This window comes from Lissotriton helveticus, chromosome 7 (genome assembly GCF_964261635.1).
Source record: "Lissotriton helveticus chromosome 7, aLisHel1.1, whole genome shotgun sequence".
Taxonomy (NCBI): domain Eukaryota; kingdom Metazoa; phylum Chordata; class Amphibia; order Caudata; family Salamandridae; genus Lissotriton; species Lissotriton helveticus.
In genome coordinates, this window is record NC_136068.1 from 337,875,759 (window position 1) to 337,894,326 (window position 18,568).

Genomic DNA, 18,568 nt, shown 5'->3' on the forward strand with positions numbered 1-18,568 from the left:
CTTACAGAGCTACAACCATGTACTATTAACACTTAATGGTAACATTGGGATCCATGAAGGTCTCAACTTCACCCCAGGTTTATGGTGCAGGTCCACCTACAAGTCAATAATTTGAACATTGCTTTGTGAATATTGCAAATACACACTGTTTACATATCATGAACAGTACTATGAAATCCAAGTGATCTGGTATATTCAACACGTTGGATGTATAAATTGTCTGTATGTATGCAATACAGCTAGTCACCTTACATGGCAGAGGTGGACGGATGTTGACACTCGGATTTATTTATTCATTTTATTTTCTGAGTTTCATACAGCATGAACTGGACTCAAAGGTATCAGAGTGCTTTACAGAGTTTGCATAGCAACATTTACAGGAAATACAGAAAAGAAAAGGCAGGATAAAACTATGCAATAGGTGGTGTAGTAGATGGGCGAAGGAGTTCGGAGGTAGCGATGGTTGGTTGATATAGGGGTAAGAGGAGTAAATGCACAATTCTATCTAGAGGTATCAATGTTTAAGGTGATTGGAATGTATATCCATGGATGTTGATTGTTTTAGGAGGTAGGGTTCAGGCATTTTTTGAGGAGAAATAGTTTGAGGCTTTTCCTGAAATGTATTAAAGATTGAGTGTCACGAAGATCCTGTGGCAGGGCATTTCAAATACGAGGTTCATTTTTCAGAGCATAAACGGGCGGGCGATTTGTCTTTCTGGAATTTTGGTAGAATTAGGAGTAGAGTTTTACGGCTTTGCAAAGGTTTCTTTCAGCCAGCTTTTGATAGTTTGTTTGCGAGATAGATAGGTTTATCAGTGTAGAGAGCTTTAAGGGTTATGTAGGCTGTTTTGAATATACTTCTCAATTCGATTGGTAGCCAGTTGAGTTTAAATAAATATGGAAGCGATGTGGTCATAGCAGCTCTCCCCGGAGAGAAGTCTAGCTACAACATAAGGGTGGATTTTGTAGGGAAAATGTAAGGTTTTAGTGTACTGGTGAGCGTTGCTTTACCGTAGTCTAGCTTGGAGAGGACAAAGCATTGCAGTCTTCCAGTGGATGAAGGGTTTGATTTTTTTTTAGGTGTTTCAGCATGAAGAAGGCACTTTTTATTGAGGCATTGATATGGTCTTTCATGTTCAGGTTTTAGTCTAGTGTAATCCCAAGTGACTTAACAGAGTTAGATATACAAAAAATTCCAGCTTAGTGCATTTAGGTTGTCAAGCCAGTTGCGGACAGGAAGCAATTTTCCTTTAGGTTGGATGAGGTGGAGTTCAATCTTGTTGGGGTTAATTTTTAATTGGTTGTTGGTCAGCCAGGATTGATCCATGGAGAGGCTGGTATTTAGGTGCCGGATGTCTTTGGATGACGAGTTATTTTTATGTAGATTTGGTTGTCATCTGCATAGAGGTGGAAGGTGATTCTGGCTTGATTAAGTATCGCTGCAAGGTTTCATATAGAGGTTGACCAAGGCATGAGAACAGATTGATTCCTGGGGGATTCCTTGTTGGACGGATATTGCTGGTGAAGTAGAAATATTTAGTTTGAATAGGTGAGATCATTGGTTCAGTTATGAGGTGAGCCACTGAAGGATTGCACATTGAGATAGGGTATTTAGGAGAACTTTGTGGTTGACTGTATCAAAGGCTGCGTAGAGATCCAGGAGGATTAAGAGGCATGCCTGCCTGTTGTCTAGAGATCTTTGTAGGTCAATCGTGATGTTCTGATTATGCACCATGTAGGGGAGCTGAAGTGTCTGAGATGTTTGATGAGCGAGAAGGCAAGGGGAAGGGGGAAGGGGGTCAGAGAGATGCGAAGCCAGCTTCGTGCATGCAAATATTTTAGTGACTTATTATTCTGAGACATGATATTTGGTCCAGGATGCATTGTTTTTCAGTTGTATATGATTGTGGTTGATGCTCTGGTTCGATGAGGAGGTGAGTTTGTAGGGACCACGATTGGTTGGGAGTATGGCAGTGGGGACCATCTTTTGTAGATAAGACATCTTTGGTGCAGGGAGAGAAGGTTGGGGTTCCAGTGAGAGTTCGATGGTTGTTATATTTCCAGAGAATAATTTTGCGAACCATTCACATTGCTTAACAGAGTAATCATTTGAATGTTGTGGAAACTAGGAGGTTTATTGTTTTATGATGTTGAAAAGGTCTTTTAGGTATGTTTCAGGAGTTAGACTTGGAAGAAGGATGATTTCTCTCTGCAGATTTGTTTTTTCTATTTTAGGCATTCAGTTAGGAGGAGAGAGAGAAACGGTTCAACGAGGGTTGCTGTCTCCATGTTCTTTCCGCCAGCCTAAGTTGTCGCCTCTCATTGTTGAGGTCTTTATTGAACTAGGATCTAGAGGGGATACTTCTTAACTTTTTGAGTTTACAGGGATGATCATATCAAGAAGTTCTGATATTTTCATATTATTGTGAGAGGTGAAGTCATCGGCAGATGAAAGATTGGGAGGAGACAGAATTTGTGATTAAGGATTCTAACTCTGGTTGAAGGATTTGGTCCATGTTTCTCACCTAGTGTGTATCAATCAACCAATCAATCAATCAGGATATGTAGAGCACAGCTGCTTCAGCAATGAGGGTCTCAAGGCTCTGCCTGATAAAACTATCTGTTCTCGGTTGAACATCCATGTCTTGAGGTCCTTCCTGAATTTCTGGAGCAACTGTGTCTGAAAAGTTTCAGCGCTCCGTCCATCATCTCCTTGTGTGAGCTTTGTTTGCCCTAAGTTGGCAGGGTATGCCCAGACGTGGGTCCCTTGCTCACTTTGCCACTGGATTCAAGCTAGCCTGGCTGATGAAGGGTGTAGCCCAGAAACCGGTCCCAGGATGCTTGTTTCCGGTTCAGGGAAGACCTGCCTTGGCAGTTCGGGCTGGACTGTTCCCATGAGGCACAGGGTCAAGACTGATTTCCATATAGCTGTGTCTGAACTGAGCTGGCGAAGTGAGCTACAGAATGATGATGGATTAAACCCAGATCTGTGACTGGGGGTGAGTGTCTGAAAAGTTTCAATATTATATACAAATAATGCTTAGGGACAAATATCTGTACCACACAATAAGATGAAGAAACACTTGAATTATTCCTTCCTACGCGTTTTACTCTCTTGATTAATCAACGTCTATTTCAATCATGGCCAAAAGGCAGTTCAAACAAAAGTCTTGAAAGATATTTTTTTAAAACAAAACATTTTTATATATTTTTCAAATTTCAGTATGTGTGCACATATGCAATCATATATTCTTATATACAAACCATTATTTTCTCTTGAACAAAAACCACAAAATTTACACTTAATCAAAACATGTATCTACTATTCCTCATTGCCCTATTAGTCAATAAGGATGCTTTCAAATTTTTTGAAAAACAAGCATTCCTTTCATAGGAAGATCACCCTTCTAGGAAGTACTATGAGATATATTACTCCAACCTCAACCTTTATACAGTACTTTCAAAAATGTTAACACAAAGTTTTAATTTCACATGGGTGTCCTCAATTCCTAAGTTCGACGCGTTTAAGCCCCACTGGTATCAGGCCTCATCAGGACTAGGGCGTTTTGAGAATACATTTTCCGAAAATGCCCTAAAAAGTTAAATATAATTGTTTACCTACACACATATACACTAATATTTACACACATATACATCTATATACAGGAACAAATGGACCCAAAGGCCCTCAATGAGTTTCATTTTTTTCTATCGTTTGAAGTGGCAGTCCACATAACTATAAATAACAACAAATAACTGTGGGTCTAATGATCAACTCAGGACATGGTATATATAGCTGGCTATGTGTCTGCTAATACTGTTTAAATAGAAGACAGACTGGACAGTTAACCACTGTGAAAAATGTCCATCAGTTACTCATTCTTAGACACCCAGTACATCATCTGGTCTACTCCACAGTAGTTTGACCACCACTCTATCTCCATAGATATATATTGGATATAAGTAGTGTGGGATGGATGTCTGGTAGGTGTTGTTTGTTCGTAACTGAGAGCAGTGCATAAAAAATGAGTGAAAGAAAAAATAATATAACGTGTAAGATTGGATAGTGCATACAATAATCACTTTATTCTGGGTCATGCACCTCCAATATTAAAAACAACAATAGTGCAAAAAAGTCAGGTGGTTCAAACAAATACCTTCTGACTGGGTTATCTGGTCGACATGTTTCTGCGGACTGTGGTCAATTACTATACCAACCGCTTCCTCAGGACCCATAAACTTAATTGCTACTGCTTATGTGATAATAAGTGAAAAACAGGACATTTGTGAACAGAAAAAAGTGTCACCTGTACACTTCCATTTTCCTCCTGTAAAAGTCCAGTTGTGATTAGGCCAGCATATCCACATGTAATGAGATATAGAAAATAATAATAATAACACCTTCATTAGTAAGGTCTACACAAGCGACATTGCTGGAATCATATCAGTACTACATCTTGGTCAAATGACCCTAATATGTAACATTGTATGCGTAATCAATGCCTCACCCTAATTTGTAAGGGGAATTGCCTCACCTCACCTGGCAAACAGCTCAGGAAAATGAAGCACCGCTCTATAGTGCAGAGAATATAAAAAAGTCAGCATTAAAAAACCTGTGTCAGGTCAGGGCAGAGTCACCACCTGTGGGATGCTAGACAGCAAACCACCAGGGGTCAAAATTCTTATCATTCTTCAAAATTTGGCAAATTTATTTCTATAGCGTCAAGCATGAAATATGTATAGATGGTCTTTCCGATGGCCATTCTGTATATATGGCCATCATGATGTGGAATATGTACATCGCCTTCAAGCCAGATTTATCAACTTAGGGATTAAAGTTAGCGCGTTCAGGCATTAGTTGTTTGTGGCTTTGATCGTTAATATACAGCCAAAGTCAAGTATAAACGGTCTGTCTCAATGCACGCCCATGCGCTAAATCTTATTGTTAATGCGCATTCACTCAATTTACACACCGATCGTCTTTCAAGTACATCGTGTCAATAAGGAGTTAATCAAAGCCCCTCCTGCACCCTTACCTCTCCGTCGGTACTTCAAGCAGCCGGCCGGGCTGTTTGGGGAGGTGCCGCGGGGGGAGACGAACATTTCCTTATTGTTTCAGAGCGAGCGCGATTGGTCAATCGAGCGACTCCTGAAACTACCCATGCCTCTGGGAAATGTGGTCCCATGCGCGCATTGCATGATTACTCAATCGCGCGGCTGTCGGAACTACACTCGCCTATGGGAAATGTAGTCTATAAAGCGCTTATCAGTCGCATGACACTAGAAAGCGTTTGGACTACAACCACTCATGGGAGTTGTAGTTCATAATGTGGCGAGCACATAGATTAGTAATTATAAACTATCAGGACTTCTGAGCTCGTGCGCGCTCTAGGGAGTACTGGTACTAGGTGTAAACGCTGTTAGGGTGCTACTAGTGAAAACTTCATAGATGGTAAGGTTCACATCTGCGTCCCAAGGCGATTGCTTGCACTGCTTAGCAGATATCACCGTGGGCATGAATAAAAGACAGACAAATTCATGGCATTGTAACCATGATTACAGTCGATGGAATTAGCTGTTTTTACAGATAATAATCAAAAAAGATGATTAGTTTATCTTGAAATCATTATGTGGGATAACCCTGCTATTGCTCGTCAGGATACTAGCAGGTGGCCGGTCAATCTATTAATAAAGTCCACATAACTAAACACCCTAAAGTGCACTTCAGAAAACCTGTAGTAACCTTAAATCCACACCTCATTCGTGATTTCTATAAAGAGAGAAAGAGGGATGTGCCCAGTTTGAAATTTCCAAAAGATCGCTCTTAGTGTGATTCAGACCTAACCAATGTTAACCAACACCCGAGGAAAATAAGTCTACAATTACCACTTCGTAGTAAATTTTAAAGGCCTTTACGTTCTTCCAACTACGCAAACCATACCGCAATGGTGCTGCGAACAAAAATAAACTAAAATGACAACGGGAGCTACCCTTGTGAAAAGTTCCAGTGCTCCGTCCATCATCTCCTTGTGTTTGCTTTGTTCGCCCTAAGTTGGCAGGGTATTGCCAGACGCAGGTCCCTTGCTTACTTTGCCACTGGATTCAAGCTAGCCTGGCTGATGAAGGGCGTTACCCAGAAACCGGTCCCAGGATGCTTGTTTCCAGTCAGGGAAGACCTGGCTTGGCAGTTCGGGCTGGACTGTTCCCATGAGGCACATGGTCAAGACTGATTTGCATATGGCAGTGTCTGAACTGAGGTGGCGAAGTGAGCTAAAGAAAGATGATGGATTATACCCAGATCTGTGACTGGGGGTGAGTGTCTGAAAAGTTTCAGCGCGCCGTATGTCATCTCCTTGTGTTCGATTTGGAGCAACCGTGAGGCTCTGAGGTGCAGGAGGAGGTGGTTCCAGGTCTTGGCCAACAGATGGGAGAACAAGCGTCCTCCGCTGTATGTCCGGCGGATGTGACGGGTGGCAGCTTGGGCGACAGAGCCGGATCTGAGTTTCCTGCTGGGCTGGTAAAAGTTAATGGGCTGATTGCGGTACGCAAGTCCTTCATTATGTAATGCCTTGCATGCATGGGTGAGTAGCTTGTACTGGCATCTCTTCATGGCTGAAAGCCAGTGGAATTTCCTGAGGTTAGGGGTTATGTGCATCCATTTGGGGAGGTCAAGAATGAGCCTGGCCGCTGTGTTCTAGATAGTCTGGAGCTTCTTCATAAGTTGGGCTATTATTCCTATGTAGACGGATTTGCCGTAGTTGAGTTGGCTTGTGACAAGAACCTGCATGACAGTTCACCTGGTGTTGGTCAGGAACCATCTGAACACCTTCCTGAGCATAAATAATGTGAGGGATCAGACTGTGGAGATGGTGCTGACTTGCTTCTTAATGGATTTTGAGGATGATGTTGAGGTTGCAGGCGTGTTCGGTGGGTATCGGGGTTGGGCCCAGCTCCGGGGTCTACCATTTGTTGCGCCAGTGTGTGTCCTTGACTTTCAGAAGATGAGTGCTTCTGTATTGTCGGGGTTGAGTTTCAGACAGTTGTTGTTCATCCAGTCGGCAACATCTTTGATGCAACTTTAAACCTTGTCTTGGATGGTTCTTGGATTGTTAGAGAGAGGATGAGTTGAGTGTCATCAGCGAAGGAGAAGATGTTGAGTTTGTGGCTTTTGACAATGTTGGTTAGGGGTGCCATTTATGTGTTGCAGAGGGTTTGGCGGAGGGATGATCCTTGAGGTACCCTGCAGGTGATGCTCTTAGGGAGCGAGGAATAGGGAGTGAGGATGATTTTCTGCTCTCTTCTTGTGAGGTATGATGAGATCCACTGGAGGGCTGCTCCTTGGATTCCACTTTGATGGAGCCTATTGATCAGTATGTGGTGGGATACAGTGTTGAAAGCTGCTGAGAGGTCGAGGAGGATGAGGGCCACTGTTCCTCTCTCATCTAGCAGCATTCGGATATCATCTGTGGCTGTGACTAGAGCAGTCTTGGTACTGTGATTTCCTCTGAAGCTGGACTGGGAGGGGCCCAGGAGGACATGGTTCTCCAAATGTCTGAGGAGCTCGATGCTGATTACCTTCTCAATGACCTTGGATGGAAAGGGGAGCAAAGAGATGGAGTGGTAATTCTTCAGTTTTCCTGGGTCTGCATAAGGCTTCTTCAGCAAAAGCTTCACATTGGTGTGTTTCCAATTCTGGGGGAAGTAGGCTGTGGTGATCCAGGAGTTGAGGACCTTGGTAAGTTTCGGATATTTTGTTTGGGTATGGAGCTTATGTTGGTTGGCATTGAGATCGAATAGAATTAGGTGGTGGTCGGTCTAGTCGGTGGGAAGGATGGACTGAAGGAATATGATGTTAGGGTTTGAAATGATTACGTAGAGCCTTTGTTGTAGGTTTGCTTATTGCAGTGTTGGGTGAGATCTTTTGTTTCAAGGAGTGTGGCTTAAATATTTGTATCTTCTGCATCATCCAAGTGAAGGTTTAGGTCTCCTAGTATATTGTCTGTGGTGTCCTTCAGAGAGTTGTGTGTTCTTAGGCCTGTAAATCTTCGAAGAGTAGTTTTTTTCGCCTGGTGGGTGATAGATCAGGTGGATTTTGTTAGGGTTTTTGTCTTTGGAGGAACACCTATATATTTGAAGGTAGAGTAATCAGCTGTGTGGAAGTTTAAACATAATAAAATATTGTGTATGATAGCTAATCCACACTGAAACGTTCCTTAAGGTCACAACAAATGATTGAGAAGACTGGTGGTGTGAGGAGATTGATAATGGAGGCTGAGTGATCGTTTAGCTAGGTTTCGGTGAGAAAGCAATTGTCAATGTTATGTAGAAGGATGGTTTCAGCTATTTCGGTTGCATGCTTGGATGCTGAACAACAGTTTAATAGCAAGCAGTTTAACGTGGGAGATGTTCTTGGCTCAGGTTGATTAAGCTGGATGGTAGTCAGTTGGCAGGGGTCTGGAGATGATTGTAAGAAAGGTTCCTGCTAGATGCAAAGATGACTGGAATCTTATGGTTGCAATGTTGGGTGGGAGCATGACAGATGTGTTTCTCAGCATTTCCACTTCTGGCTGAGACATTCCAGTAGTGGTGCATTTAGGTTGGGTGGGAGCATGGACATATGTGCTGCTTAGCATTTCCGCTTCTAGCTGAGACATTCCAGTAGTGGTGCGTTTAGGTTTGAGGTGTTAGTGAATATAGGGCATAGTTGGCCATAGAGTAGAATGTGAGGAGTCGAGGTGTGTTTATGTGGCAAGACTAGTGTTCGCCATAGTTGTGGTGTTAGGAAGAGAGTTTGAGCAAAATGTTATGTCTTTTTGTAGTAAGGTGATTTCATCCAGTATGGTGTTGATTTTGAGTTCAAGACGGGTGATTATGGGTATCAGTTGAGAGGCCGTTGGGTCTGTGGTAGATAGTGAGGTAACTGGTGTTCGTTGTGAGCTAGGGATGGTGTTATGGAAAGATCTAGCCTGGTGTGGTTCGAGGACTGTAAAGATTCTGGTGTGGTAGTTTGGTCTAACTGCGTGTGACAAGTAGGTGTGGAAGGAGCAGGAGGTAATTCTTAAAGTATGGTAATAGCTTTGTGGGGTTTGGGATGATGGAGGATACGAGAGTGGTGTGGGTGGTGTTGGTGACAGGGGATTGAGGGAGGATCGTTCTGAAGGGAGGGGGGAGATTGTGGGGATATGTTCTATGGAGGAGGAGGCAGAATGGTGTTGAGAATAGATGGCATAGAGCCGCAGAGAGCTGGGAAATGGTGGTCAAAGATGGCAAGGTTCTGGTCTGAGGCTTTGATAAGGATGTTCCAGTTTCTGTATAAGGAAATGGACAGTTCACCACCATGTTTTTAGGATGGGGATAATGTGGGTAGGGATCCATATGGGATGTTTATTTTGTTGGTTACGTGGATGGTGCTGTAGGAAATGTTCTCTCCATTTGGCGGGTTTCTTGGTATAGGAGAAGAGGTCTGTTTTTAGGCCTCAGTGTGTTGAGCTGAAGTAAATGTATGTTGTTAGTGTTTCTACGGTGTTCTTTGAGGAGTTTGTGCCTGTGGTTTCACGTGGCGTGTTTGGAGAGAGGGCATAGTTTGGTAAGTGGGGAGTAGTTTTAGGATAATGGGGGAAGAGTTTGATGGGTAAAGGTAGCAGAAGGGTAGTGGAAAGGATTAGATACCTGAGGGCTAATTTCTGCATTACTTCAGTTATGCTTTGGTGGCTCCTGAAAGTTACATGAAGGGAGTGACCATTCATATTTTGTCTACTTATGAGGGCCGAGGATGTGTACCAATTATGTTTCCTGTGCGGAGTCGTTGAGGCGCAAATTACCCTTGGCGTGAAGAGATCCCCTGCCGCTGAGCCCAGGAAGTCCGGTAACTTTACCGTACTAAGTCGGGGTCCTTGGAAACATTGGGATAGCCCAAATGGGTAGAACCGTGAGTTTTACCTACACACACACACACATCCCCAAGGTTAGGGTATGCCTTAGCTTGCGTATACCGCCTGGGGATTTTTACTTGGTACTGATGAAAGCTTTACTGAGCTAGCACTAAAGCAGAAACATGTCGACCTTTTCACTTTCTTAAGGATACATTTGGTTCAAATTCACAACCACTTGTGTCCGATTCACTTATTTTTAATGATCCCTGGCTGACCCTTTATTAAAGTTAGTTTTGGGACCAGCTTGCCATCTTTTAAATCAGCATTCACCTTTTTTGGTATCACTTTACACGTCCAAGAAAAACCAGCTCCACTGTAAGTCAGGCGTGGTAGCACACCGGGGAGACATTCGGTCTCCTTGGTGGAACCCAATGATGAAGCATGTCACCAACCAGGTTGGTGAGTGAGGGTTCCTTTTAAACAAAGGTTTCTTCTCACTGCTTTCACACTCTTTCATTGTATTTCTTCTTGTTCAGAGTTTGTATTTTATTGTCTAAACTGATCAGACTTCTTAACTCTTGAAGAAACAGAATCATCTTCATGTACATTGTTAGACACAACAAAATGTTCTTTGTGGTTAATTCCAAAATTTTCAGCAGAACTAGAACGAACATTAAGAAACATATTTTGGGGACACTTGGCAACCTTTCTAATGTTCCATATTTTGCCATCTAGAGTTGCCACTGAGTACCTAAAAACTTTTTTTTACCTGAATAGCTTTACCAAAGAAGTTGGCACCCTTGCTGATGATACCAGGTTTCAAAATCCTAACCCAGTCGCCAGTTTTAAAAGAAGGAACAGTTCTCCACTTTTTGTCAAATCAGGTTTGAGTTTTGTGTTGTTTGCTTTCAATCCTAAGAGCAGTATCTTTTATACACTCACTGCTCAAATAATCCTTCCTACACTTTTCTCTGAACCACCAAGGACATATTTTAGAAGCTGGCTCCCTTCCCTTTAACAATTTGAAAGGACTGACCTCCGTCGTAGTATGAGGAGTTATACGATACAACCAAAGTTTTTCTCTTAATAAACTCAACCAATTACTTCCATTTTTGACTTCTGCAATAAAACCTTTCAAAACACGGTTGAACCGTTCAACTTGACCATTTTCATGTGGTCTATACAAAGATGTGAAAATATTTTTAATCCCACATTCACTTACAAATGATTACATTTCAGAAGAGGAAAATTGTGTGCCATTATCAATTACTAAACAAGATGGACACCCTTCAAGTGCAAAAATGTCTTTTAAAAAATTGATAATTACACATGTGGTAACTTTAGACACAAATGTGACCTCCTGCCATTTAGAATGATAGTCTACTAAGACTAAAGCAAAACGAGAATTTTCTGGTAACATGTTAAATGGGCCAGAAATATCAAAAGCTAGTTTGTGCCATGGTTCTTTTAGCCATTCAACCATCCTCAAAGGAGGAATATAGACACTCAACATTTTTTTGCTAGACACACAAAATTCACATACCCTCACAATTTGATCAATAAATCTATCCATTCCAGGCCACCAGAAAAAATTCCTAATCAGGAGTTTCATAGATGATATACCAGGGTGCATTTTGTGAGCTATTTTAAGAATAACATCTTGCATTCCTTTAGGGGGTTTACATTTGCTGTTTTTAAACAATAACTCTCCTTCAAACTCCAGTTCTTCCGCTACTTTGAAGAAAGGATATAACTCAGGTCTGATCTGGTGTTTCTTTGACCAACCTTCCATTACATATTTTCTAATTTCAACTCAATCATTATCATTGCTTCCACATACTCTCACTGATTTCATTAAAATGTGAAGGCTTGATATCACTGATGGTAAGGACAAAATCAGATTCCTTAACCATATTCACACCATTGTGGGCACATGGCAACCTTGATAAACAATCCACTGTCACATTTTTCTTCCCAAGAACATATTCGGTTTTAAAATTATATTCTTGAAGCCTAGAGGCTAATCTGGCAATCCTAGCAGTAGAATTCCACCCTCCACCAGGAGAAAGCATAATAACTAACGGTTTATGGTCAGTCCTTAAAGTGAAGTTACTACCCAACACATATAATTTGTAATGTTCTATTGCCCAAACACATGCAAGTAATTCTCTTTCTATTACTGCATACATCCGCTCTGTCTCATTGAGTGTCCTAGATGCAAACGCCACAATCCATTCTTCTTCCCCACTTCTTTGTGAAAGAACTCCACCAATACCACTCGCATCAACAGTAATTATACATTCTTTTTTTTAACAAAAAGGTTTTAACGTAGGAGCACTAACTATCTCTTGCTTGATGGCTTCAAATGCCTTTTGTTGACTAATAGACCAATCAAAATTTAATTTTTTCCTTAGAAGTTGCCTTAGTGGTTCCATTTTACATGCACAATTTTCTACAAATTTGCTGTAATACTCACACATACCAGCAAAGCTTAGTAATTGTTCCTTGTTAATAGGAGCTGGTGCATTCAAAATGCCATCAACATTAGATCTTTTTGGAACAACTCCATCACCTGAAAGGATGTGTCCCAAATATTCCACAGATCTTTTGTAAAGCTTACATTTGTGTGCCTTGAGAGTGAGATCAAGTTTCTCCAAACGTCCGCAAACTTCCTTCAAATGTTCTGTATGTTCAACCTATTTCTTTGAAAACATTAAAATATCATCATGAAAGTATTTAACAAATTGGTCAATGTCCCTGAAAATGTTAAACATGACCCTTTGAAAAACAGACGCAGCCGAAGCCAAACTAAAAGGCATCCTAGTATAACGATACAAACCTTGGGGAGTGAGAGTGAGGACTTGAGGAGTGTGAGGCGTCAAATTTTTTTAATCATTTTTCAAACCAATCTGGTAATAAGCACATCTTAAATCTAACGTTGAAAAAACCCTTGCACCCTCCAGCATAGATACCACTTCATTAAAGTCTGGAAGAGCGTGACAAACTATATCAATATTTACATTCTATGCTCTTAAGTCTACACATACTCTCACATTTTTACCAGCCTTTTGTACTAAAACTATGGGTGAAACCCATTCTGAGGACTCAATTTCCTCAAGTATGCCTTCATTTGTAAGCTCTTTTAACATCTCTCTCAGTTCTTCCCTCACATTAATGGGCACTCCCCCGAGTTTCTGCTTCACCGGACGTGCATCTTCATTTAAAATAATCTTGTGCGGAAAATGTTGAAGTTTTCCCAATTCGTCACTGAACACATTTTTGTACTTTTCCATTAAAACTGCAACTTTGTCACCACCATCTATGACAGCTATTTTTCCTGTTGAAACATTATCATTTAGTGTGACTGGTTCAGTGGATCGTGGGTTTAAAATTATACCCAGTTTAAACAGATCTCGCCACCCTAACACATTTACACCTTTCGCAGCAATATACAATTTAATGTCTGCACGTCTGTCTTTGAAAGTTAAGGTAACGTTAAAGTAACCTTCCAGATTATTACTAGAACCATCAAAACTTTCCGCTATGATATCACTGGCATGTGATTGTTTCCCTTCGCATACAGCACTCATCCTCTCATCAAAATATTGTATTCATAATTATATCAATACAATATTTTGATAATGGTCCAGGGTGAACCAGAATCTGTCATAAAATGTAATTCCACCCCTAACACTAATACCTTGCACTTGGGAGAATCAAGTCAAATTTCCCCTCTGTCAATAATAGATACTATCAAAACCCTTTCACATTCAGAATTTTCCTCATAATCAATTACATTGTTTACATTTTTGTTTGCAGTTTACACGAGTCACTTTTTGAAAATATATGTCTTAGTTTTGTTACTGTTTTAAATTAATCTTTAAGTTTGTTATTTTCCTTAAGATTGTGCATCCAGACAAATCTTTGTCATTCTGTTTTCACTTCTTTGTTTTTTTTAAAAGAGTACAAGTTTTCCACAAATTAATAAATGTTTTCTGATTTACCTTTTTATCAATCCGCTTTCTTTTGTTTTAAAACCGCTGTAAAATAATTTCTTAGAATATCTCCAAAACACTTGCAAAATCACCTTCTGTCTGAGGCACCGATCGTAGCTTAATTTACACGACGATGCTATGGCAACCAAAATGGCTGCCGCTTTGCGTTCCACGTCAGCCAGGGGTATGTCGATACCTTGCCTGTGACGTGTTCCTCCGGCGTTGCGTTGCACATCAGCCAGGCGTACATCAATTCCTTGCCTGTGATGTTTTCCCCTAACACAGATCTCCTCGCCGATGCTTGGATACAGCTGCGGCTTTGATACCAGTTGGTGCACAGGACAAAGGGCACGCAGATAAAGAATACAGGAAGTCCTCAAAAATGAAAAAGATCAACTCCATGCGCTCCGCGCTGAGTGATCCAGGGTTGTGAGAATTGTGATGGGAGGTGGGGAGCAGCAGTCATTAGAGGGCTGTTGTTTAGGAAGAAGGGCTTGCAGTCACAGCAAATACCACAATGATAGAGCTCTTCACAAGGGGGAGCCTGTACTAGCAGCAAAGACAGTCTCCTATGCAGTAGACCACCAGTAGAGCTCGAAAGGGGCCTCCAGCTGCAGCAGGGGCTCCCTGGACAGTGAAGAGCCGTGGTAGGCAGGTCAAGGCGGGTTTCAGAGGGCAATGACAGCCGTCGCAGTCAGGTAGCGGTAGGAACCTTGGCAACCAACCTGGTGCGGCGGGAGCTGGTCGAGTGAGTCAGGCCAAATTGCTGGTCACCCAATCCATATGCACACTTCTGAGTCGCTGAGCTCCATACTGAAATTACACCAGGCACCAGGGCAGTCCCAGGGTCAGAAGTCCTTGGAATCAATGTGCTGATTGGCTGTGCTCAGAGCAGCAGCAGGGGCCAGTTGAGTGAGGCGGGCCTCTGGGCAGCCCAGAGCAAGGGAGTGGTGGTGAGCTCACCTTGAGGAACACATCTTCCACCCTCTCCTCGTTCCATGGTCCAACATGCCGCCTGCTTGCAGAGGATTGGGGCTGGTGATATCGGTGAGCCCCAGCAGCTACCCTGAGAGCACCCAGGCTCTTTTGATGCCCTGCAAACAGGAAGTTGTGGTGGATCAAGTCTGTCAGTCGCCTGTGATGAGGCACCGAGAGAGAAATCCTTACTGGTGGTCTCTCGCCATAACACTTTTCCAGTGAAGTCTCGTGGCTTTTTGTTCTCAATTTCACAGGATCAACTATTTGTCTCCAAATAGATATCTCACATCATATTCCCGAAGCATGCCTTAGGCATGTGAGGTTTTGTATACTGCTGGGCGGCATCATCTCAAACCCTAGGCATGGCAAAGTGGAGCTGGTATACAAAAAAACAGATATACATCATATGTAAAATTGTAAGGACAATATTAGAATATTAATGTCACCGATGTACAGAGTCCTGAGTTTACGCAAAGCACTCTACCTTGCAACATGGTGCAAGGGTACATGCCATTGAAGACAGCATCGAATTTCTATTCTGAAAGGGCCACTCATCAGAACAAATAAAATGCCCAGAAGTATATTAAACTCTCTACATGTGCTGAACAATGCAGCACACTTAAGAAGGTTAACATAATAGAAGATTGAGCATTACTTTCCTCCTTACACGTCATCTGTGCAGGTTTTTTTTTTAAACGAAGCTGGTCATGCTCTGAACAAGCATGCATGTGAAATCAGCTCATGTTTACAAATTCATGTTTACAACACCATGAACAGCCCCCTGGGGCAGGGTATAGCAATTGGACAAATGTACACTGGATTTTGGTATCCTACCCCTCAAATGATCTGCCCCTTACATTTAAAAAAGTTTTAATTTATTGTGATAGGGTCACAACTACATGCAGATGATGCTTATATACGTACATATAGGGCCACCAACATTCAAGCCAAGGTGGTGTAGGACATCTGCCTCTCGGGACATAACATCTGCCCATCAGTGCTTTAGCTGGTAGAGGGGCAGTCAAACCCAAACAGCTTAGACATGTGCCACCGCACCCTCTCCCAGTGGTCCGTGCATTCCTTGGTGGTGTAGCCCTGACTTACCCTACCGCTTATGCCATCATGTTCAGTACATAAAGGGCCAGCAACTTTAAGAAGCCCCCAAACTCTCCCTTGGAAAGGTTTTCTGACCTATCCTATTTCGACATGGCCCAAACCACTATATACACCCTTAACTCAAAACAAACACCCCTTATCTAACCCTTAACATTAAAAAAGTAAGCCCATAAATGGACAAAACACCCAACAATACAATGAAAAAAACAGAACAATTTACAACTACAGTACACAATAAAAACAATTAGCGCAAGACAGGGACCGAGCAGACACCCACAAGACCAAAAATCACCACAATCCACAACCCAATCTAAAACCACCTCCAACACCCAGCACAAACCAACAGACACACTTCTTAGTTTGCAGCCTGCCACACCCATTGCACCATTTTCTGGGTGTATCACACTTCAATCCAATCTACCTAACTCCATTCCAGGTTACCCCAATCCACCCGACTCCAATCTAATTCACCACAATCCACCCCACAAAACACTTCGCCCACTCCAATCTGGCCCAGTCCCATCGAAAACAATCTGCCCCACTCTACTATGCCATACTCCAATCTGCCCCAGACCAATCCAAAACAATCCGCCCATTCCAATCCGCCCCACTTCAATCTGCCCCACTCCAATCCAAAACAATCTGTCCCACTCCAATCTACCACACTCCAGTCCAAAACAGACTGCCTCACTCTAATGCGCCCCAATCCAATCCGCCCCATTCCAATTTTAAACAATCTGCCCACCCCAATCCACCCACTCCAATCAAAAACAACTGACCCTACTCCAATCCAAAGCAATATGTCACACTCCAATCTGCCCTACTTCAATCTGCCCCACTCCAATTCGCCCCAGTCCAATGCAATTCACCTCACCTGAATAGAACCCATTCCATCCCAATTCTCCTCACTCCAATCCACCACATCCCACCCCATTCCAATCCAATCACCCCAAGCCAAGCCAATCCATCCCAAACCTTCCCAATCCAATCTACCCCACTTCAATCTAATCCACCTGACCCTAATCAAATCCAGTCCACCCCACTCCAATCCAATCCACCACAATCCACCCCCACTTCAGCTGAAAACAATCAGCTCTTCTCCAATGTGCCCTACTCCAATCTGTCCCACTCTAATCCAGCCCACTCCAATCCCAAACAACATAAACCACTTCAATCTGCCCTACTCTAATATGTCCCACTCCAATCTGCCCGACACCAATCCAAAACAATGTTCCCACTCCAATCCGCTCCACTTCAACCTGCCCTTCTCTGAACCAAAACAATCTGCCCCACTCTAATCCGCTCCACTCCAATCTGCCCCATTCCAATCCAAAACAATCTGCCCACTCCAGTCGACCCACTCCAATGTGCTTCACACCAATCTAAAACCATCGGCCCCACTCCAATCTTCCTCACTCAAATGCAGAACAATCTGCCTCACTTCAATCTGCCCCACTGCAATGCAAAACAATATTCCACAAACCAATCTGGCTCACTCCAATCCGCCCCACTCCAGTTTGCCCCACTTCCGTCCAGTCCACCTTACCCCAGTCTACCAACTTCATCCCAATTCACCCCTCTCCAATCCACCACACTCTAATCCAATCCACCCCACAATGATCTAATCCACCCCAATCCAGACAATCCAATCTACCCCACTTCAATCCAATCTTTATCACTCCAGTTCAAGTTACCCCAATCCACCACACTCCAATCCAATCCACCATAATCCATCCCAATCCAATCCAAAACACTCAGCCCACTACAATCTATTTGGCCCATTCCAATCCAAAACAATCTGTCTCTCTCCAGTCTGCCCCTCTCTAATATGCCACACTCCAACCTGCCCCACATCAATCCAAAACAATACGCCCATTCCAATCTGCCTCCCTTCAATCTGTCCCACTCCAATCCAATTATGATTATAAACAACAAAAGAGTGTGCCTTATATTTATAAGTGGAGCACAACAGTAGAATCCAACTAGGTTCTTTATAAACCCTCACTCACCAAACTAGTTGGTGACATGCTTCATTATCGTGCCCGACCAGGAGAGGCCAGGTGCCACCCTGGTGTGCTTTGACGCCAGAATTACTGCGGAGCTGGTTTAGTGTGTACAGTGTGTAGTGAAAGTGATTGTTAAAAAACTTTCTTGGCTGTGTCAAACAATTTATTTTATTAAAAGCCAATCAGACATAGATAAAAACAGAGTGTGGGACATCAAGGCTGAATAAATTGTTCAGCAAGGTCCACTAAAATATGGTCAACATGTTTCAGCCTATGTGTTGTAATATAACAGGCATTTGTCAGGACCAGAAAAGACGTGTAAACCTCGGCGGTATGAGCGCGCTAAGGCCCACTCTAACCTGAGGTTCTAATGTGAAAAATTAAAAAGGTGTACTTCTGGAGTCCCTAGTGTTGAGAGGAACCGAGTTTATTATGAGGTGTAATCACTAATTACACCATGGGTCTCGGGAGGGGGGTTGTGGCAACAATGGCACACCGCCTGCTCTGCTAAGCACCCGCTTTGTACCTATGCGATCCCTTGGAAACCGGACCCCCATTAGGACCTCAGGTTAGGGTGGGCCTTAGCGCGCTCATACCGCCG